This window comes from Sapajus apella, unplaced genomic scaffold (genome assembly GCF_009761245.1).
Source record: "Sapajus apella isolate SASKATOON/1434 unplaced genomic scaffold, GSC_monkey_1.0 scaffold16, whole genome shotgun sequence".
NCBI classification, from domain to species: domain Eukaryota; kingdom Metazoa; phylum Chordata; class Mammalia; order Primates; family Cebidae; genus Sapajus; species Sapajus apella.
This window is the reverse complement of record NW_022436956.1, coordinates 13,052,471-13,073,801: the sequence shown is the minus strand read 5'-3', so window position 1 is coordinate 13,073,801 and position 21,331 is coordinate 13,052,471. Positions and strand designations below refer to the sequence as shown.

Here is a 21,331-nt window from a genome sequence, read left to right as displayed (position 1 = left end):
TTATTTTATTTTGCTTTATTGTATTATTTTTATTTTACAGCCTTAGATATGCTCATGTACATTTTCTAGGTCCAGTGGAGACATATTCAGGATTTCTTAGGCTTACTTGACCTTAGGATATCTCCTTATTTTGTGGAACTTATACTGATATCTCATAGACTTCACATTCCAAGAAAAGAGTCATGTTCTCTTTCCTTATATAAGTTTTAGAAAGGCAGCTCTTAGAACAGTTAGGTCCAGGTGGAAGGAGTAATGGGTGGAGAAAAAGGACTACCAACTGGCCATAACTTTGAGCCCGTAGCTGGGAGTGATGGGCCTCCACTTTTAGGTTCCTTGAATTCATCATTCAGCGAAAGTGAGTGACAAATCACTAAATTTTTTTATATGCTTTTCATGGCCACATTTACAGCCACATGGAAAAGCACTGGAGTCACTCTCCTCTGTAATGATCAGCTCAGTGTTGGTATCAGCGGGAACGACAGAGACCAAGCAGGGGTTTCTTCCCACAAGATAGCCAAGGGCTGTCTAGAATTGATGGACCACATGGAGTGAAGGATCATTTACACTGCATGCCTGAACACACTGTGTCAGCTACATTTTAGTGTTTCACCTATAGTCTTTGAAAAGGATTCAAAAGAGTTCAGGTTTCTTTAGTGGGTCATTCCGTATCTGTTGGAGGTTCCTTGCCCTTTCCTATATCTGACCAGAGTATAAGACTAATGAAATCAAGCTCCTCTAAACATCACTTGCATGAGTGTGATTTTAAAATGCTGCCATTACTTATGGCCATTTAAAGAGGAGCAAATGGAGACAGTGAAGAGAAAGTTGCGCCACTTAGAGTTCTATTTTGAGACTGAAATCCTCACGTAAAACTCTGTCTACAAGAATGCAGTTTGCTTAGTAGAGAGATTACCTCAAAATTAGCACACCCGAACTACTTAATTCCCAGCACATCACATGTACAGCTGAATCAGATGGCCTACCCTGAAGGGCTGTTTTTCTGCCCTATCCTAAGAGTCAAAAATATATAAAAAGACACAATCAACTCATTAACACATTTGCATTTTGCAATAGCATCAACCAAGATTTTTATCCAGTAAGTAAAACTAACATATTTCTTCATGTAAATATTGTATCATTGCATGTAAATATACATCTTTTTAAATAATCCAAATATCCTTATCAATGAAGAATTCTCTATTTTACAGATAAACAGTTGTAATGAACAACTTATATTTGTATAGTGCTTCACAGTTTACAAGTCTTATTCTATCCTCAATAAAACTCTGAGAGTTGAATCTTAGTGTCTTCATTTCATGATGTAGAAATTAAAGATTGAGAAAATATCACCAGGCTAATACCTGACCGAGCGGGATTGAAACCTGGACTTTTTGATCTCAGATTTAACCCTGTCATTTCTTATGAAGTGAGTCAGAACCCACACTTTCTGAGAGATTTCCAGAATAAGTCCATGGTGATCCATTCTATACTCATAGTTCATTGTACTGCAAAATTAGAACTTGATTGGAAACTGTCTTATTTTCCCTGTGTCTCTGTCTTATCTATCACACCCAAACATTAGCCTTTCATTATGTTGCTCTTTGGGGCATCCCCAGCTTTTTCAAGTGCTGCTCTTACGGCAGAGAACGTTCTCTCCATTCAGAACCCACACAACCACGCTCAACCCTATTCAACAGGACTCAGGCCAGGAGCAATACCTTTCCCTTCTTGGAAGCTCTTGCTGGTGTTCTCAACGACCATCCTTGCTTCAGGAAGGATACTCTCCTATGTGCTCCTACAGCCGCCAGTGCTGACATCTGTAATGGATTCCTCCCACTCTCTTGCACAGCCAGTGTCTATTTATCACACATTCCCCACATGACCTTCACCGCCTTGAGAACAGGACACCTATGTTACTTGTCTTTAAATCCTCAGAACCTACCACTTGTAGGCTGTTAATAACTGATAAATAAATAATTGAATAAATAAAGTAACACAAAACCAAGTAAGGCAGTTAGTTAGTGCCTTTGAGGAGTTCCCGGACTCATGGGAAGAAAAATCGGTAAAGAGACCAGGACAAGCAACACAGCAAGGTGTACTTCACCAGTACAGATGGGTTCAGGTGCCTTGGGGGCATACACAAGAAGGGATTGTGCTGCTCTGCCGGTCAGGCCTCAGAGAAAGCGAAGTTGAATGGAGTCTTGAAAGGAGAGTAGAAAGTCACCAGTGTTTGTGGAGCTGAGAGAAGCAGGGTCGGAGTAGGCGGCAGGAAGAGAAGGCAGGCTTTAGCAAGGCTCTATTTTATCTTGACTGCGTAACAACCTTTTCTCTGGGGGAGCTGACCTTCTCTGCATCCAACCTTGGGGTTCTACAGCAGCTGCCAGTCATGTTATCTTGTTTTCCTGGCTCAGAGGACTTCCCAGAGGTTTTGCACATTTTTCCAGCCTCATGGAGGAAGGTCTAAAAGAATAAAGCTGATCCAGAGAGAGAAGCTTAGGGCAAAATGGGAGGAAGTGCTTGGGTCCCTGATTCTAGCAATTTCTGGAGCCTGGTGTACCCTGGCCCTTTCCAAAGTTTAGTTTGTTACCTAAGTAAATCAAGCTGGGCTTCTGTCACTTGCAAACACTAAAGTACTGACCAACTAAAACCTTAAGAATAGCTGGGCGCAGTGGCTCACACCTGTAATCCCAGCACATTGGGAGGCCAAGGCAGGTGGATCACTTTAGGTCAGGAGTTCAAGAGCAGCCTGACCAACATGGTGAAACCCCGTCCCTACTAAAATTACAAAACTTAGCTGAGTGTGGCAACATGCATCTGTAGCCCCGGGTACTCAGGTGGCTGAGGCATGAGAATCACTTAAATCCTGATGGCAGAGGTTGCAGTGTGCCGAGATCATGCCACTACACTCCAGCCTGGGTGACAGAGCAAGACTCGGTCTCAAAAGTAAAAAAACAAAAAAAAACTTAAAAATTTCTTCTGTGGGCTGGGCATGATGGCACATGCCTGTAATCCCAGCACTTTAGAAGGAGGCAGGAGGATCACTTGAGCCCAGGAGTTCAAGAGCATCCTGAGCAATATAGTGAGACCCTGTCTCTGCAAAAAACAAAACAATTAGCTGTGTGTGATGGCACATGCCTGTAGTCCCAGCTACTCGGGAGGCTGAGGTGGGAGGATCTCTTGGGCCCAGGAGTTTGAGGCTACAGTGAGCGATGATCTCGCACCAGTATACTCCAGCCTGGGTGACAGAGTGAGATCCTGTCTCTAAGTAAGAATAATAACAATGAATCTCCACTACAGCATGCACATAGAGATAGGCAAAAAGTAGCTACTCAAGATTTTGTTTCTCAAATGCACCTTTTCCCATCATCTGTTCAATCCTTTCATTTAAAGATGGAGACACAGACTTAAGAATCTTTTTCAAAGCTACCCATCCTACTCATAACAGGTTTTATGGTAGAGCCTGAACTTTCTTCCCACAGCAGTGCTCTATCCACCAAACACTGTTTCCTTTGCTTTTTGCTAGCTAATTAGCCTCAAGGTAACAGGCAATCATGGGATTCATATTTGATGAAAACAATCAAAATGAATAAAGAATTCATGATATGACTACAAAGTAATGAAATGATTGTTTTTTATTCACTCAACAAATAGTCCCCACATGCATCTGCCTCTGTGGTAGGTGGGTATCTGGGGACAAACAAGACATGCTCCTTGACCTCAAGTAAGTTCACTAAGTGGAGCGAGGAACTGTACAACTTACCAGAGCTTCATATACCCTCAAATCAAAAATCTGGGACAATATATACTTATTTTTTCAATTGCTGCTAAGTCCCTTTGAACCAGTTATAAGGCAAACAAAAATGTCAGCTTACAATTTTATAACTGCACTTAAATTCTTTTTTTATTATTATTATTTTTTTAGATGGAGTCTTGCTCTGTCACCCAGGCTGAAGTACAGTGGTGTGATCTCAGCTTACTACTGCTGGTTCAAGCAATTCTCCTGCCTCAGCCTCCTGAGTAGCTGGGACTACAGGTGTGTGCCACCACGCCTGGCTAATTTTTGTATTTTTAGGAGAGACAGGGTTTCACCATGTTGGTCAGACTGGTCTAGAATTCCTGACCTTGTGATCCACCCACCTTGGCCTCCCAAAGTGCTGGGATTACAGGTGTGAGCCACCGCACCCCGCCTTAAATTCATTTTTATTCAAAAATGGTATCATCCAGCTGGACTAACTGAATATGGTACTTGGGTTTTTTTGAAAGCACAGAATAGCCTCAAAAGACAATGAATTTCTTCCATTAAGTATATTAAAAGAATATGCTATAGATTCTGAGGTCTGCTCTGAAACAGGAGGTTCAAAGATGTTTTGCCCAAGGCTAGACAGTATCACTGTCCTGAAAAGAACTATACTATTCTAGATGAGTATGTTTGTATGCATTTGTTAAAATAATGAATTCTAGAATTTATATTAAATTTCCAGACAGACCTAGAGGCAGATGCCAGGATCACCTTATGTCACCTTGTGTCTCTTCCAGCTCTCTGATTCTACAATTGCTTATACTGGATTTCTTCAACCCTGTGATGGGCTGAAGAGCTATTTCTGTCCTAGTTCTTTGCCTTATATAGGTCAAATCCCATTCCAATGAGTACCATAACAATAACCACCTCATGGCCTGGTTATTTTAGACAACCTGATAAAATGAGAACCAAGTATGACCTCCAAACAGAAGTTGGCTGTTACAGAATTTGACCTGAATATGACTTAAGCAAGGAGGTGGCCAGTGTCTTAGGTTTTTATTTTCATGGCACTGGGCCATTGCAAAACAGTCAGATTGAAGGTATCAAGGCTCTATCAGTGAATCCAAACAACTGTACTCAGAGTCCCTAATCAGTGCCTCCATGTGCCTGACAGATACTGCAAAATCAGAATGTCGGGGGACTGAATGCTCTGAATTTCCATGTAAAAATGGTCTCCAACTTATGTCTGTCCACTCTATCCAAAGGGTCTCAGGGCAATGTGCCCATCTTAATTTGGGGCTATTAATAAGCCTTCTTTTCATATTAGGCATCCCAAATCTGAAGTTTCTTTCTCCAATCTCTCTCAGGGAGCTAGATTCATGCTTCTTTTGGCATACATTGTTCTTGCTTGAAACGACATGCTAGCTGCTGCTCTCTGAAATGTACCTTTACAAGAGGGTAAAGACCCTGAGGGTACATATTTGTTTGGTTGACTCCCAGCTACGCTTAATATCTGGGTCCTCTCATTAAAATTTAAGTTCCACAAAAGCATGAAATCTCATGTCTAAAACAGTGCCTGGCACATAGTAAGTGCTTGCTCAATAATTATTTGTTGAAATAATGAATGAATAATGAGGAATAGTTATTCTTTAAGACCCAATTCCAATGCCACCTGTCCATTCCCAAAGCAGCTATGTGTCTCTCCTCTGACCCTTTAGCACTGTTCGCATTTCCCTATAATAATACTTACAGGATACTCTCTTTGTTGTGGATATCTGTTTTCCCAATTAAGCTGGTGAATATTTTATGGCAGGAACTATGTTTTTTAATGCCACATTCTTTGTATCTAAAACAATAGAAGTTCAATAAATGCTTACTGCTTGAATGGTTGAAAGAATGAATAAATATGTTTCTCTTGTCATGATGAATGCTAAAGATTTGTGACATAACCTTATACCTCAAACTTTGCCTGGACTCAAGAGCTTTCCACGGATCAAACTGAAGAAGCCATGAGTCACTGGGCTTGGAGGGGAGGGCTGTTTGTTTGTAGAGGATTTGCTTCCCGACCTCGATGAATCACATGTATAATCACCCAAACTGCATCCTGTCTGGGGAAGTAACCAAAACCCCTATTTCTGGCCCCAATGGCTTTTGGTTTTATGAGTAAATGCCACTGGCATGTCATTAAATAAATGCCCTCGGAAAGTCCTCAGCCAGTCAGGGTCGTGACAGAGAGGCAGTCTTGCAATTAGAGTGCAAGGTGGAGGGGTACCTTTTTTACCTCTTTCTGGTGACCTGCCTCCAACTTCTTATCCAATATCTGTCACACTCTACTCCCAGTCACAGGTGTGACCATGTAATTCTCCTGCACACAAAGAATCAATGGCTCTCACTATCTACAGAATAAAGATCAAGCTTCTTAACTTACAATCCAAGGCCCTCCAGAATCTGCTTTCATCCTCTTTTACCTCTCTCATATTCTTCTATTCCCATATAACCATATGTTCCACAAGCACCGAACAATTTTCTGAACACATCTCATCCCTACACTTTGCTCTTATGCTTTTGTTCCCTCAGTTGCCTCCCAGAATGCCACACCCTCCCATTTTCAAACGTCCAATACCTGTGTATTCTTCAAGTCTCACAAAATGCCACTTCCTCCATAATATCCATGTGATTGTCTAAGGAAGAATGACTTCTCCATTAAGAATCTACGAGGTCAAGAGATCGAGACTATCCTGGTCAACATGGTGAAACCCCGTCTCTACTAAAAATACAAAAAATCAGCTGGGCATGGTGGTGCGTGCCTGTAATCCCAGCTACTCGGGAGGCTGAGGCAGGAGAATTGCCTGAACCCAGGAGGCGGAGGTTGCGGTGAGCCGAGATCGCACCACTGCACTCCAGCCTGGGCAGCAAGAGCGAAACTCTGTCTTAAAAAAAAAAAAAAAAAGAATCTGCATACTTAAGATTGTATCTGTACTCCCATCCCATTGTTTATTCTAACAACACGTACGCACGTTTGCTTCTCTGATCAATTTTCTTAGTCACTGTGATACTCTGACTCCTAGCAGTGCCTGCACAGTGGACACTCAAAGATTGGTTGAATGAAACATTGAATTAGCTCAATTGTTTACATCTTTAACTTTGGCTTGGAATCTTCAGGAAAGATTCAATGTAAAAATTTCTTATTCTTATTTGTTTCATTTTATCCCTCACCCTTTTCCAAGAAAACAGGAGATTAAGAAAAGCTTTGGTCCCAGCAAACAATTGTTGTTTTATATCTATGAGTCTTAAAGGCACAGTTTTCATTCCAGGCTTCCTTCCTCCTGATATCTAGAACTTTAAGGCCTATTTTGCTAATAGATGTTCTAAGCTCAGAGGGGAAAATATAATTTTGATATTAACTTGAATAAAAAAGAAACATAACTAAGAAAGGAGTTACTGTTTCAAAATGCAAACTTTTTAAAAAGATATTCCAAATACAAAGACTTTTCTGTTATCTGCTGTTTTGGAATGTTCATGCCACAGTGCCAATTTCAGCATGATACGTTCCTTTCAGTATGGATAAGCGAGAGTTGATGCAATAAAGTTTAGCTTTGACTGCAAACCTTTCTGTTTATTAGTATAACTCTGGTTATATGAATAAGGATGTAGAGGCAGACAGGGCTAAAATCACCCCAGCCAGGATCAGATAATGAGAGAAAAGAATGTTAAGAGTTTTGCTTTCTCCACTGTCTTTGGGCAATGGTCACATCCAGGTGGATAAAAGAGACAGGTAGCCATTACTACAGTTTGAGAGCCAGCTCCTTTCCTGCTTCTTGAAAGCTACCATTGGGACAGCATTCTTCCATCTTTAGAGGTCAAATCCTTTCTACATCACTTTATGACTGAACGACTATGCAAATGTCGGCAATTTCTTCATCACTTAAATGAAGATAATACCTGTTATGACATAATATGATCAGACTCTATAAACTCTAAAGTGCTGTTCAAATATTAGCTACTGATATAAATTCAATCTTGAGTTGTTTTTTTTTTTCTTTACCTAACATAAGAGTTGGCAAGTTTTTTTTGTAAAAGAATGATAGTAGCATTTTAAGATTTGTGGACCATGTGGTCTCTGTTGTAACAACTCCATTCTGCCTCTGTAGTAGAAAAGCATCCAAAGACAATATCTAATAATAGATGGGCTTTGTTCCAATAAAACTAACTTTATAACATGTAGTGGATGAGATTTGGCCCATGGGACACATTTGCAAATCTCTGTCCTACACCTTTGGTGAGAATGAAACACTAGAAGCAGAGGGAAATATCTAAATTCTGGTTTTAGCATGAAGAGTAATGTAGCCGGGTTTTGTGATCAGCTGTCCTGAGGCTTTCAAACATCTTTTTAAGGTACTCTCTTTAAAATTAGAGTTTTAATTTTGTACATTATCACCACCATCTTCATCATCATCAATATCATTCTGCACCTGTCTGAGAAGTATTACCAAGAGAGGCATACAAGAACCCTAGTTTTCTATCCCTATCACTTGACCATACTCCCTTCTGGGAAAGACAGCTCTGATTATTGTTAAAGAAAGTATCAATCATACTTGTGGTGAAAGGTCGCTACATTTTTTTAACAAATTGGTCCTTTGAGCAAGATGAATTTTAATGGATTGGTTTATTAACCTAAAGGTTGAACCAGACCGAGAGTAACTGAATGATTTCCTCATAATTAGTATTATTTATAATTATTTTACTTGGGAAAAAATATCACCTTAAATGTCAGGATGTTTTTTAATTGCTTCAGATGAGATTCAAAATAATTGACTTCACAAATTTATTTTTAAAAACTCATTTAAAAATATCTGAAGCTGCTGACAGTCTGTCTAGAAGAGGCAAGATATTGATATTCATTACTAGGAACAGGGCAGAAATTGATCCACGATTTTTTTAACCACATGAATTGTGTACTGTGGTCATTCCTGGACTCTAAAATAGCTGCAATGCTGATAGAGTGATGCACTTGTTCCTCTTCCTCATTAACTCTGCTATCTAAGTGAAGATGCTGTGTTTGTGGATGTAGGTATATGTTTCTTGCTCAAATACATATTTGCATATATTTTTAATAAAAGGGGAATAGGCACATGCTTGAAAAAAGGGATGTATATATACATATTTGGTATGGTTAGAAAAATACAAACAGCCTATGTATACATTGTGCAACTATTGTGTGATTTAGATAGGATACTAACTTTTTGGCAATGAGTAGGTATATGGCAAATTTAGCATCTCTATAAATATTTGATTTATCAGCTGATTGGTGGAGATGAAAAAAGTAAGAGAATACATTAACATCTCTGGAAAGGCAGCTTTTCAAATAATTTAAATAAGTAAAATATTTTAAATTGTGAAGTATGGGTAAATCATGTAAGAAACATGCAGCAGAATAATGGCAATAAAACCTTATAATTATACTGCACTTGGAGAGTTATGAACTGTTGGTGTGCACAGTATAATCTCATGTGCTCCTGACATCTACATTTGGATGCACGAAGAAAGGATGGTAACAGTCTCATTTGACAGATGAGCAAGAGAAGTCAAGTGATTTTCCCACCATCTACATTGCCTTCCCCATATACCACATTGCCTCTGGAACCCGAGGGAAGGGTGAGTGCATCTACAGGCATCAAAGCCAGCTGCAGTCTTCACAGGCAGACTCAAGCAACCTAACCCCGTGTGCAGAACCCAATTTTCCATCCAAGATGGTTCAATGTGTTAAGTAATAAATGACCCAGAAAACACACACACACACACACACACACACACACACACACACACACATTTCAGGCAGGGAATATAGCAGTGGGATGATTAACTGATTAACAGAGTCTCTTATTTGCTTCTTCCAGGCGTATTTAGTCTGATCATGTGCCTGAGACACAGTGTGACATCTGTTCTTGCAGCAGTGTCCAGGACACAGACAAATCACTCATCCAGGTAGCCAAGCAGACACCATCAATCATTATTTGCATGTTTGAGAAATACAAAAATGTAGCCAAGGTCAGGGAAAATAACATCTGAGGGTGGCTAAAAAGGTAAGAACACAAAGATTCCTATTTGTCTGCCAAAGAGGTTACTCTAACATGTGCTGTGGAAATAGAGTCATATATTTAAATTCCTGTGCAGATAGTAGGTTAAGGCTAATATATCTTTATAAAATATATGTTACACATTATCTTATTCTTCACATATATATGTGTATACATATATATGTGTGTGTGTGAAGCTCAGTAGGCAAACCCCCTGCTGAGAATAGGAAGAATATATTAACTAATTAATATTATTCATGCCATCTTTTATTTAACTAGCAATTGTAATCTATTGAGAGCATTTGTTCACACTATTTTACTTATTCAACCCTCAGAAAAACCCTGTAGGGCTCATAAGTAATATATTATTACCTTCCTTTAATAGACAAAGGAAAAGGAAATGCAGATATTCCTTTCTTAAGCCTATCTCGCCAATAAGTGGAAAAGCCTGGACTAGAATGTGGAATTTCTGACTCCTAATCCATTATCTGGAGCGACTCTGGAAGACCCGAAGGAAGAAAGGGAAAGTGTGAAACATGAGTTCCGAGTGGAGAGGACCTGAAAACACCCTCAGACCAGAATTCCTTCTAGAGTGTGTCAAAGTCCGGAGTAGGTGTGGCTATATGACACACAAACCAAATGATTTGATTGACTTTCTGGCACACCTACTCACTCTGAATTTTCTTGTGCAACTGAGCCTTCAATGTCAATCTCCCATCCTCTCATGCCTTGTGAAGTTTCTGGGGTGGCCGAGTTGGAACCAACTTCAAACCCTCTTATGTCTCTGATTCACTTTCCAAACTCTCCATCTCCCACTCCGTGGTCAGCCTTTTGCATTTTTTTTCTTTTGCACTCCTTTGTGACGCCTCCCTCCTCTCTCCCTCCATCTCCCAACACCTCTGCACTGCCTTTCCCCTTTAATCTCTGCTGACCACCTTCTGTGACTGTTCCATCCACTCCTCCCCCCGTCACGGCTGTCCTCTTGCAGGTACCTACCTGTGTGCTCTGCAGCCACACGCACCTCCTGGTTGCCCCTCAGATGTCTTGGTTCTGTCTGTCCGATGCTGCCAGCCTCCACCCAGGGCCTGTGAGCTGTGCGTGTCTTCAAGCTCTTTGTTACTTTTCCTCCTTAATTTATAATACTAGGCAAATAACAACGGACAATAAAAGATGATATCAGCTGTGCTTCTCGCCTGCAGCCTCCAGAAGTGTCATCTTAGACCCCATCATTGCAACAAAGAAATCTCTCAGTTGAGTGAGTGAAAACCAGTTACAGGACAGGAGGAGAAAACTTCTGCGCTTCCAAAATTCCGCAGCCCCAGCTGCCCTCCGGGGGCTCCCCCTTGTGGGAGATGTGGAGCATGGCAAGGCAGTGCCCAGTTGGGACGGTGCCTGGGTGGGAGGAGGGCGAGAAAAGAGTATTCACACTCAGGGATATGCCCCAGAGGGCATGGGTCCATCTCCAGCCATGAAGAACAGCCTCTGTGTGAGTTGCAGGGTTGAGGTGCTCTGTAATTTATCAGGAAAACACTTTGGGGAGACGGAGTCCTCAGTGCCTGGAGGTGTCTGAGTCCCGGTGAGTGTGGTATGAGCAATAAGCCTGCATGGCTTACACTCTGCGTGGGAACTTGTGTATCACAATGTATCATAAAGTCAGATGTTCACACAAGGTGGTTCTGGGAGACAAGGCGTGGTCTCTATTCTCTGAGTTAAAGACATGATGGTCCAGTCTCCTGGATTCTCCTGCCACTGTGGAAACTTGGCCTTTCAGTGCCTCTAAAGCCCAGGACACATTCTGCTCCCCACCTTAGTGAAAATAGACTGTATGTCCACATAGTATCTTTTTCCAGAGGAACACACTCATTTGCACTAACCCACCCTGGCAGGTGTCATTATCATCCTTCTTCTCCTCGTTTCAGTGTCACACAGCTTCTTTTGCTTACAGTTATTATTGTTGGTTTTTTTGTCTTTATTCCTGTAGCATCTATGCTTCTTACGGTGAAACAGCTCACAAAGTAGCTACAGTTTTTAATAAATGAAGATTTATTGTTATTATTATTTGAGATGCAGTCTCGCACTGTCACCTGGGCTGAAGTGCAGTGGCGCCATCTTGGCTCACTGCAACCTCTGCCTCCTGGGTTCAAGAGATTCTCCTGCCTCAGCCTCCCGAGTAGCCGGGATTATAGGCACCCACCACCATGCCCAGCTAATTTTTTGTATCTTTAGTAGAGACAGGGTTTCACCATGTTGGCCACGCTGTTCTTGAATTTCTGACCTCATGCTCTGCCTGCCTCAGCCTCCCAAAGTGCTGGGATTAACAGATGTAAGCCACCGTGCCCAACCAAAGCTTTATTATTTTAATCCAAGTTCCATCTTCACGTATGTTTCAGTACAGAGCTGCCACCAACATCAGAAAGGTCGTGGAATTTAATAGAGGCCAGTGGAAAATGGTCTGAAATTTGTTTTGCTGAAATCAAGAGCTCCCTTGCCAGAACTGCTGGAAGAGTCGATGAGACAATGTGACGTGGCAAAACCAGCTCCAGGCTTCCACAGATCTAGACTTGACACCTATCTCTACTACTTATTTTATGCTCAATTCACAACTCTCGCCTCAGTTTCTTTATCCACAAGATGGAGTTAAGTTAGTTTCACAATCAAGATCTCACAACTGGTATGGTGGCAAAATGAAATAATATGTCACAAACCACATGCTAACCTACAGTTCAGTGCTAGAGCACAGTTGTCATTCTGGAAGGTTTCCTTGTTTGGATTCCCCTGCCTGCCCTGGTCAACAGAGACCATCCCACCAGGCCTATGGGTGTTTCCTCCACGTTTGACATAATGACCAGTTTTCTCCTGCAGACTCCATCTGGGTCTCTCTGTATCATACCCATTATACAATTCTCACAGCGGGGGAACCAATCAATGCGTCTTAATGGTGTGGCTCATTGCCCTGTACTGAGGATGATCAGTGAGTGTCACTCCCACGTTTCTTCAGAGACAGGACATAGTCTAGACATCCGGGGCAGGAGGAGGTCAGGAAACCTGGGTTCTGATCTTAGCTCCACTTGCTAGTGCACTGGAAATGAAACTGGGTTGCACGACCCTCTGATTCTGTTGCAGCTACTTTATGGGCTCTTTCTTCATAACTAACATCGGCACTGTAGGCATAAAGACAAAAGACAGCCATAACTTTAAGCAAAAGGAACTGTGTGCCACTTAAATAATGATGATGATGATGACGATGACAAAACAGAAAAAGGTATGTCAATTGATGATCTTGCTACGAACCGTGAACTCAGTAAAGATTTATCAGACCTATGTTGGGCCCTGGGCTGAATATGAAAGGGTTAAACTGCCCTTGAGATAATTAAACCCTGTTATAAACTCAAGCCAAGAAAAAAAAAAAAAAAGCAACAAGAATTTAGAGAATTCAAGAAAAGCTGCAAAAACAAAAAGATTCCCTTTCATGCAAATAGATCTAAAACTGAGAACCTTTAGTGACAGGCCCGCTGTGAAAGATGGGATCAAAATCCAGAATTACATCTACAGGAGGAAGTATCAGAGGGTCTGGAGCATGTGAGGGACGGGGGTCATGCGTGGAGAAACAGGAAAATGAGTGGTGACGGAAGGAGAGTCTTGTTCCCCTTTTGGATTGGCCAGAGCATTCCATTCTGCTCTGCACCCCACACCAGGAAAAATGTAGGGCCCAGACAATAGGACAACCAAGATATAGAAGCAACTTGAAACCATGTCATGAGGAATTCGAAGAACTGGAAATATTTAGGCAGATAAAGATATAACTCTGTAATTGCTGCCTTCAAATATTTAAAGAACTCGCAGTTAGAAAAGAGAGGGATTTGCTCTTCTCAGCTTCAGGAAATAGAATGGAACTAACAGACACGTCAAAGGGAAATATTTTTGATCCACTATAAGAAAAATATTCTTGTAGCTTGGTCCAAATTTGGAAAAGTCACTTTGTGTCTGGAGAAGGCTGTGACAGCTCTGTCACTGGACACTCTTTGGTCAAATGGAGGGCCAGGCATGGAGGCTGCCTGCACTGAAATAACCTTTGGGGATCCTTCTAGCTCTTGGACTATTTGAGTCTATGAACAACCTGGGATCCAAAAGGAGAAACTAAACAAAAGAAGCATGTGACATCCTCACACAGAGCATTTTAACTCCTGCTGAGGGATCTCGTGGTCTGACACGTTAGATGATCAGATAAATCCAAAGTATGCTTACAGCCTTTTCCTCTCTTTCCCTTGAACAGCACTATTTCTTTTACTATCACAGGTAAGCCCAAGAGTTAAGCTCCTCCTCCATGGGGTAAATGGCCTTTAGTATAGTGGAAAACACAAAAGAAAAGGCAAAACTCCTACACTCTGATGATCAGTTTAAGGAGAATCGCAGGTTTTAAAAGAGATGTTTAGAAGCCATTTTATCAAATACCTCCCCCGATGTCTGAATTCCATCCATATCTTCCCTGATTGAGTGGTTGTTTGATCTCTATTTGAACTCAACCTCTGAAGTCAATTTGATTGGAGACCATTCTGATGGGGCTCAAGAATAAGCAAAACACACACATAGAAAATACAATCAGCAAGACATGGACGCGAGGGAAAAGACACCTTTAGTATAGTACCAGAATACAAGACAGAACCTAAAGCTCATTAGAATTTCTTAAAGTCAGAATTACGGTAAATTTTAAAAGTCCTATCTTCAGTTTGAGGAGACATACTTGTGACACACAGTACCAGTAAAAAGTATAGGTGACATTGTTGCCTATTCTGCAATCTTTTGCATCTATGTGTGAACCTTACCTTGCAGGCTAGGAAGGTATAAGAATAGGGGCAGGGGAAATAGAAAGGGTGCAGATTGCTAAAAAGGAAGGAAAAAATATGATGGGGCTATTGGCAGGGCTGGTATGTGCAATGTGTTTGGAGTTGCTTTCATGACGTTATCCCTAAGAGAGTTGCAAAAAGGGGTGCAAAGCTGATGAGGGCGTCAGATAAGATAAACAGAACATTTGAGAATTGACCTCTGATTGAGCGATGGGAACACTGAGCTCACAGAGAGGAGAAAAAAGAGTCCAGGGATGAAGAAAAAGGGAGAAAAATTAAAGGCAGGAAGGCGTGAAGGAAGAACTTACATGGGAGGTCTAAGATATCTGGGAGGTTTCCAAGACCATCTTGGGGTATCGAGGGATGATGAGAGGCAGGAATAAGGGTAAACACTGAGGAGGAAGAAGGAGGCCAGGCATGGAAAGATATTTTGAGTAGAAAGAAACAGAAAGAAAGCTAGACCCATCATAAGACTTGGTGTCTCCATTTCCTGACTAGCTCACTTCTCAGGGGACAGCAGCAAAGGGCACCTTCCTGGCTACAAAAGATTTTTAGTTCATGAGAAACATCTGAATCGATTAAGTGTTGACTAGACACCTCCTATATGTTCAAGATACAGGAGAGATACAGAAATGAAGTTCCACAGTAATCTGGATTACTGTTAGTCAACTAGCAATCATTTGCTCGGTAACTACTCTTGGCCAAAAACCATGGTAAGCATCAGAACACAACTGGAATGACTAGGCTGATCCTCCCAGGGGTCACAGAGTAACGAGTGAAGGGGAGAAACACAGCCAAGTGTAAAACTCCTGCAAAGGATTATAGGGTGCTGTGAAGGAAAACAACAGAATATCCAAAGAATCATTCCTAGATTTTATGTTTTTAACAGAAAAAACATGTCAGACGCCACAAAGAATCAGAGCAGTCAGTCTATAGGAAGTGTCATCCTGGCCTGGGAATGTCAGAGAGAATATTCTTAGTCCCCAGTGTCCAGATAAGGGTAGTAGAGGCTGAGCCCAGAAAAGGACCACTGAGGAACTGGCCAGGAGCCACACTGGGTGCTGCGCTCCTCAGAGCAATAAGGAGGCTCAGAATGGAAGGAGGAAGCCTCCCACTCCAGATCCTTCTCTGCCAGACCCCACTCACCCTGCCAGGTGACAGTTCAGTGGATGTGACTTCCACCCGTGGCTAAGCAAGGAAACAGTCTCTTTGGAGCCTCTCCAGCATCGCCGCTCTCCTGTCCCCCTTGCTGTTCTACTCAGGCTCGTAGATGAGCCCAGCTCCTCTCCTCCATTCTAAATGCCTCTGTTTCAGGGAAGCGTTTGCATTTTCCTTGGCACAGGTACAGCTTGCTGAATTCTTTTAGGCCAGGCCAATTACAACAAGCCCTAAAATTGCTGAGCCAAGTGGTTTCTTCAGAGATCTGCTTACATTCACTCCCTGAAAAAAGCAGGGGGCCCACTTCGTGCAGTCTCTGCACGCAAATAGTGCACGTTTCGCTTTTCAGGTGGAGTAGGCATAGGACGGTTTTCCCAAAGAGGGTGGGGTGCAACCTGTTTTCGCGCTGATTTTACATTGCTTGATTGGGCTTCATCCCATTTCGGAGGATGGACAACATGGCTCGGGGCAGGCTCCCTTGAAGACTGTCATGAGAAGGGATGAGAGAGGCTTTTGGGGCAAACCCCGTGGGATCACAAGTGGAAAGAAGTATTTATATGCGTCAGTACCCTCTCATTCCTGAACTTTAGGGTTCAGTATTGCAACCACATTCTTGTGAATGCTGGCTTTGGGAGGAAGATGGAGTCAGCAATGTCTAACTTTGATTTTTTATATATAATCATTATATTTGGGTAGAAATAATGCGATTCCAAAGAATTATTTAGATTAGTCTAAAGTTGGTTTTTTCTGATTTTTAAATTGTTACACTATGACTTTTCAACAAATTCACCTCTTTGTTTATTTTCTATTATGCTTACATCAGAATGCATAACATTCCCTAGCTATTTCTAGCTTAGAGGAAGACATTGAGAGATATGTTAATGAGAACAGGCTAAAATTATCTGTGGATAATAAATAAAGCATGTAATCTAGTGCAGATCATTGAGAACTGACCGATCCTGAGAGGTATTTGCCAGAAAACCAGTGTCCTTCCCACAACAAAAATTTATCACAGAAAGAAGTGTGTCCTTGATTCTTGGCATTAACTCACGGCTAGTAAGGCCATGGCATTGCAGGTCCGTGCTCCGAGTCTGAAGGCATTCTTCAGATGGGGAAACAGGATCTCTCAGAAACGGAAATTTGAACTCAGTCTCATAGCCAAGGCGAGCTATATGTGTCCAGAGATATGAGAGCAGTCATTCAGAGCAGAACTTTCTTAGACAGAAACTAAAGGGTCACGAGGCAAAAAACTGCCATTTTTAACTTAAAAGACAAAAAATCAGGGCAAATCTCATGTGCAGATGGATAAATAAATTCTAGGAACCTAATGTGGTTCTAACATCCTTATCAAAAAGCCTGACATGATGGACAAGAAGGTCTCTGGTGGTCATTCTCCTGGGGACAATTTCAGTGCCCCTCAACCCAGAGACTTTCAGCTCCCGCTGGGTACTTGGCAATCAGAAGTAACCACCCGTCTATGGTTTTGAGGAAACTTTATCAACTGAAATTTGCCTGGCTTAAGTACAAGGACACTTAGTTTTTCTATATCAACCAATAAACAGGAGATATTCACATTTCCATACCAAGAAAGGAAAGAACACCTTAAGCTCAGAGCAGTCTTTAGTATAAGAAACCAAATGGGAGGGTGAGAGGGTCACGTTTCTTGTCTTTCATTTAGAATATAGCTGGACTCAAGAGCTACTCATCTTCAGGAAATTTCACAGGTCCTTGCTTAGGGACCAAGCTGGGTCATAAAAAGAGGAAACCCCCTTGGGCCCAGGTAGAGCTCTAAAGAAAAAGCTTTGGTTGCCTGGGCTTTGTTTATCAAAAGATTATTTTTCCGTGTCCTAGAATCAGCAAACACGCTGCCGGGTAATCTGAGAGGCCCCCAAGGGAGATGCCAAGAAGACAAGTCCAGTAGTCCCATACAAAATCTTTCATCCTGAAGGCCATTAAAGTGCCATCTTCACTACATTTCCAAATGCCTACTGCCTTTGGGTGGCATCACAGCAATAAACACAGGGCTTAATTCAAAGTCATTTCCATTTCATTGCTAAAGTCAAGGAGATCTGGTACCATAGCCTTGAATTTATAAGTGGGAAAATGGCACAAAAAAGTCGAGGGTGGGAACTAATTTAAAACACTAAAAGTCACTCAACACTGCTGGTGGGTGGTGCAGGATACGGCCGTGGCACGTTCTGTTACATTTCTTTCTCTCAATTCTTTGCAGAATTCTCCTCACTTGCGTGTGCAGAAAGCGCCATTAACTAAACGCAGCCTGAGTATTAGATATTATCACCATGAAGGGCTGGGGCAATGGGACCCATCAAACGGCAACATCCCTCAGGAAAGCACAAACCTGCATCTGCAACCCTATTTCTGATCTTGACTCACCCCGTGACAGGGTCATACTCCCCTCATCATGATAGGTTATGGGGAAGTTTGCACAGCTAACAGGCCGCTGTTACTCCCTGCTTATTTGTCAGCAAGAAAAGTGCAGAAAGTTCAGTTGCTCCCCTTGGCCATTGGACAAATGCCCAGTTGCTCTCTGGGGAAATTTGATTGTGACTGTGTCATAGTTAATTCCTCCCTCACCCATGCCCCTCCTTTATAGCTGCTTGGTTTTCAAGCTCTGTCCACTCTTTCTCCACTGTATTTCGTGAATTACTACCTTTCTTTTATTCCTAGTGCAGTTATCCTTGGTGACGTTTTTGTTTTTTCTCACTTGGACTACTGCTATATCTTCTTACTTGGTTTCTGACTGCCAGTATCTGTCCACTGTAATCCATTTTACATGTGACTTTTAGTTCAGTCTCCCTAATGCATGCCTCTGATGATGTCACTCATGTTCAAAACTGCTTGGTGATTCTTTGATGCCTGCTGTTCGCAAGTGATTCTGCACTGCCTATTGACCCAAGTCCAAGAAATAAATTGACAGCCTTCTTCACAAAGATGAAATTGTCCTATGACTCACATGTTATCCCTTAATTAAAGGGCTGAGACCCAGAAAGTTACTCAAACTTTGAGCAACCCATGCCCCAGAGGTAAATTTCACTTGCCCTATTTAAACAGGTTTTTATTCCGTGTATCCTCCTTGTCACAATCAAAAAGTTATTTCCAGTGTCTGCCTTGAATCAGCCCTTAAGCTCTTGAACTCTACTATCTGTAACTATTATTTGTTTTAATAGCAAGTTCCACTCTCAGAAATGAGACTAGGAAAGTAAAAAAGAAACAAGTGACTCCCAAGAAAAACACCAGAGCGTGACAGCATAGTGAGTTGAAAGGCGCTGAAGTTGGAAGTGGGCTCATGGCTGTTTATGATTTTTGTTTGTTCAACACCCTACATCTTAGGACCTTAATCCTCTACAGGCTGTTATCTTGATTTTGATGAGCATTTCTCTGCTACACTTATGCTTCAGTTCCTCAAATCATAAGCATTGATTATATGTCACCACAATCAAGTTGTAATAATAATCCACGATGATAGTAATAGTCTAATGAAAAAAATATGCTCTGGTACAGATCCTTGGATATCAGAGAGAAATATAAAGATTGTAGAGGCCAGGCATGGTGGCTCATGCCTGTAATCCCAGCACTTTGGGAGGCCGAGGCAGGTGGATCACCTGAGGTCAGGAGTTCGAGACCAGCCTGGCCAACATGGTGAAACCCTGTCTCTACTAAAAACACAAAAAATTAGCCAGGTGTGGTGGTGCATGCCTATAATCCTGGCTACTCAAGAGGCTGAGGCAGGAGGATCTCTTGAACGCGGGAGGAAGAGGTTGCAGTGAGCCGAGATCACGCCCTAGCACTCCCGCCTGGGCAACAGAGTGAGACTCTATCCTCCCCCCCTAAAAAAAAAAAATTGTAGAAAGCAACTTGGAGAATAATTCATAGAAAAACTACTCAGACACCTTACCCATCATTACAACATTGACATTTCTGGGGTTGAATGCGGTGGTGGCCAGGAATGGACATTAACTTTTCACACTAAGGGGCAGAACACACTATACCACACACAATGTTGAGGATTCATATTCTAGAGAATATCTTTTTGTTGTGTGTTAAAGATGGATATAAAGATGGAAGAAGGGAAGGGAAAAAGGGAAGGGAAGAAAAGGCAAGGGAAGAAGGGAATAGAAGGGAAAAAAGAAGGGAAGAAAAAAAGGGAAGGAACAGGTAAAAGTGAAGGGAAGGGAAGAAAAGGGAAGGGAAACTTGCTAACTCTGGGACACAACTTATAATTTTGCCTAATACCTTAACCACACCGCACAGCTAGGAAGTTCTTCTGAAGATCTAACCTGTGTTTCTTCTGCTGTTTTTGTTCGTTTACCATAGATTATTTGTAACCTTTTTGCAAACAGAGAAATGCTCACAGCCCTTTCCAGCTGGCTGTTTGGCTCAGCTAACAGGGCTGTTCTAAAAGTCATGGTTAAAACTTCTTTCCCCTAAAAGTGTCATTGACTTTGCTCCATAAGAGAGCTATATCAATCACCCTTCCCAAGTGACAGTTTTGCCATACATAGAAGAGCAACCAGGCAGATGAGTAGATGCTGTTATCACCACTGCTTCTATTTAAAAAAAAAAAAAAAAAAAAGCAAGACTTCTGCCTGCTCTCCAACCCAGCCAAAGAGAACCTCAGGGTCAGACACCTGGAATTAACCCTCATTGCTGCATCCACAAAGGACGCCTGGCCAGAGCAGTGCCTGCAGAGACAGAGCGGGGACCGCCAACATCTGAAATGCATCCTGAGCTCTAGCCCTCATGTGGTACTTGCTTGTCTCATAAAATGATTGTTTTTTTGAGGGTGGAGATGAGGTTCTTTAACAAAATTTTCAATCTACAGTTGTACCCCCAACATTTTCCTTATACATCTATAATTTCTTCTACCTTACAAAATAAAATATCCCTGATTAAGAAGAAAAAAGACAACAAACAAACAAACAAACAAAAAAATTACAGCATTAAAAAAAAGGAAGCTCAGAGGCCACGAGGCTTTTTACATTTTGCCAGAACCAGGCTTTTGCCCTGCTCGTGCCCTGAAGCTTAGGGGTTTCTTAGGAACGAGTGTACAAGTGGCCTTAGGACCTCAATCATTGGTAAAAGACACCTTAAAGGCTGGAAGGAGGAGGTAAGGGCAGAGTTTCATCCCCTCTGTGCTCGCTTTCCTCTTCAGAATCACCTGGGCAGGCTGATTAACATCTCCAAACCTTGGTTTCCTCACCTGTAAAATGAGAATAAGAAGACAGCACATCCCATGGGATCTTTGAGAATACTTAATTCAGTGGGATGAAACCCTTAGCACAATGCTGGCACCTTGGGAGTGACCATTAATGGTGCCTCTTGTTATTAATAGTATCACAGCCGTCTCGGGGGGTGAGGCAGCAAAAACTGACAGTGGGAACGAGAGCTGAGGGAAAGTGACAGAGGCGCTGCCACCCCTGTGGTCCTGCCCATGACCCCACTGTCAGGGGTGCAGAACATTTCTCTCTTTCACCAGGTCCCAACTCGCTCCC

General features: G+C 42.0%; 1 long non-coding RNA gene across 18 annotated transcripts in view; it reads right to left on the bottom strand.

Moving 5' to 3' along the window:
• The window catches only part of LOC116556129, a 384,428-nt gene that overhangs the window by 164,900 nt on the left and 198,197 nt on the right, over positions 1-21,331 (bottom strand). For 11 of the 18 annotated variants that reach the window (XR_004270837.1, XR_004270836.1, XR_004270838.1 and 8 more), the window contains 2 exons: positions 10,490-10,958; positions 914-1,010 (listed from right to left, as the gene is read on the bottom strand). This is a non-coding gene — a long non-coding RNA (uncharacterized LOC116556129). Of the gene's footprint in view, positions 1-913; positions 1,011-10,489; positions 10,959-15,806; positions 16,709-21,331 lie in introns of those variants that run through there. The other 7 variants (XR_004270845.1, XR_004270849.1, XR_004270850.1 and 4 more) reach the window with 4 other exon arrangements.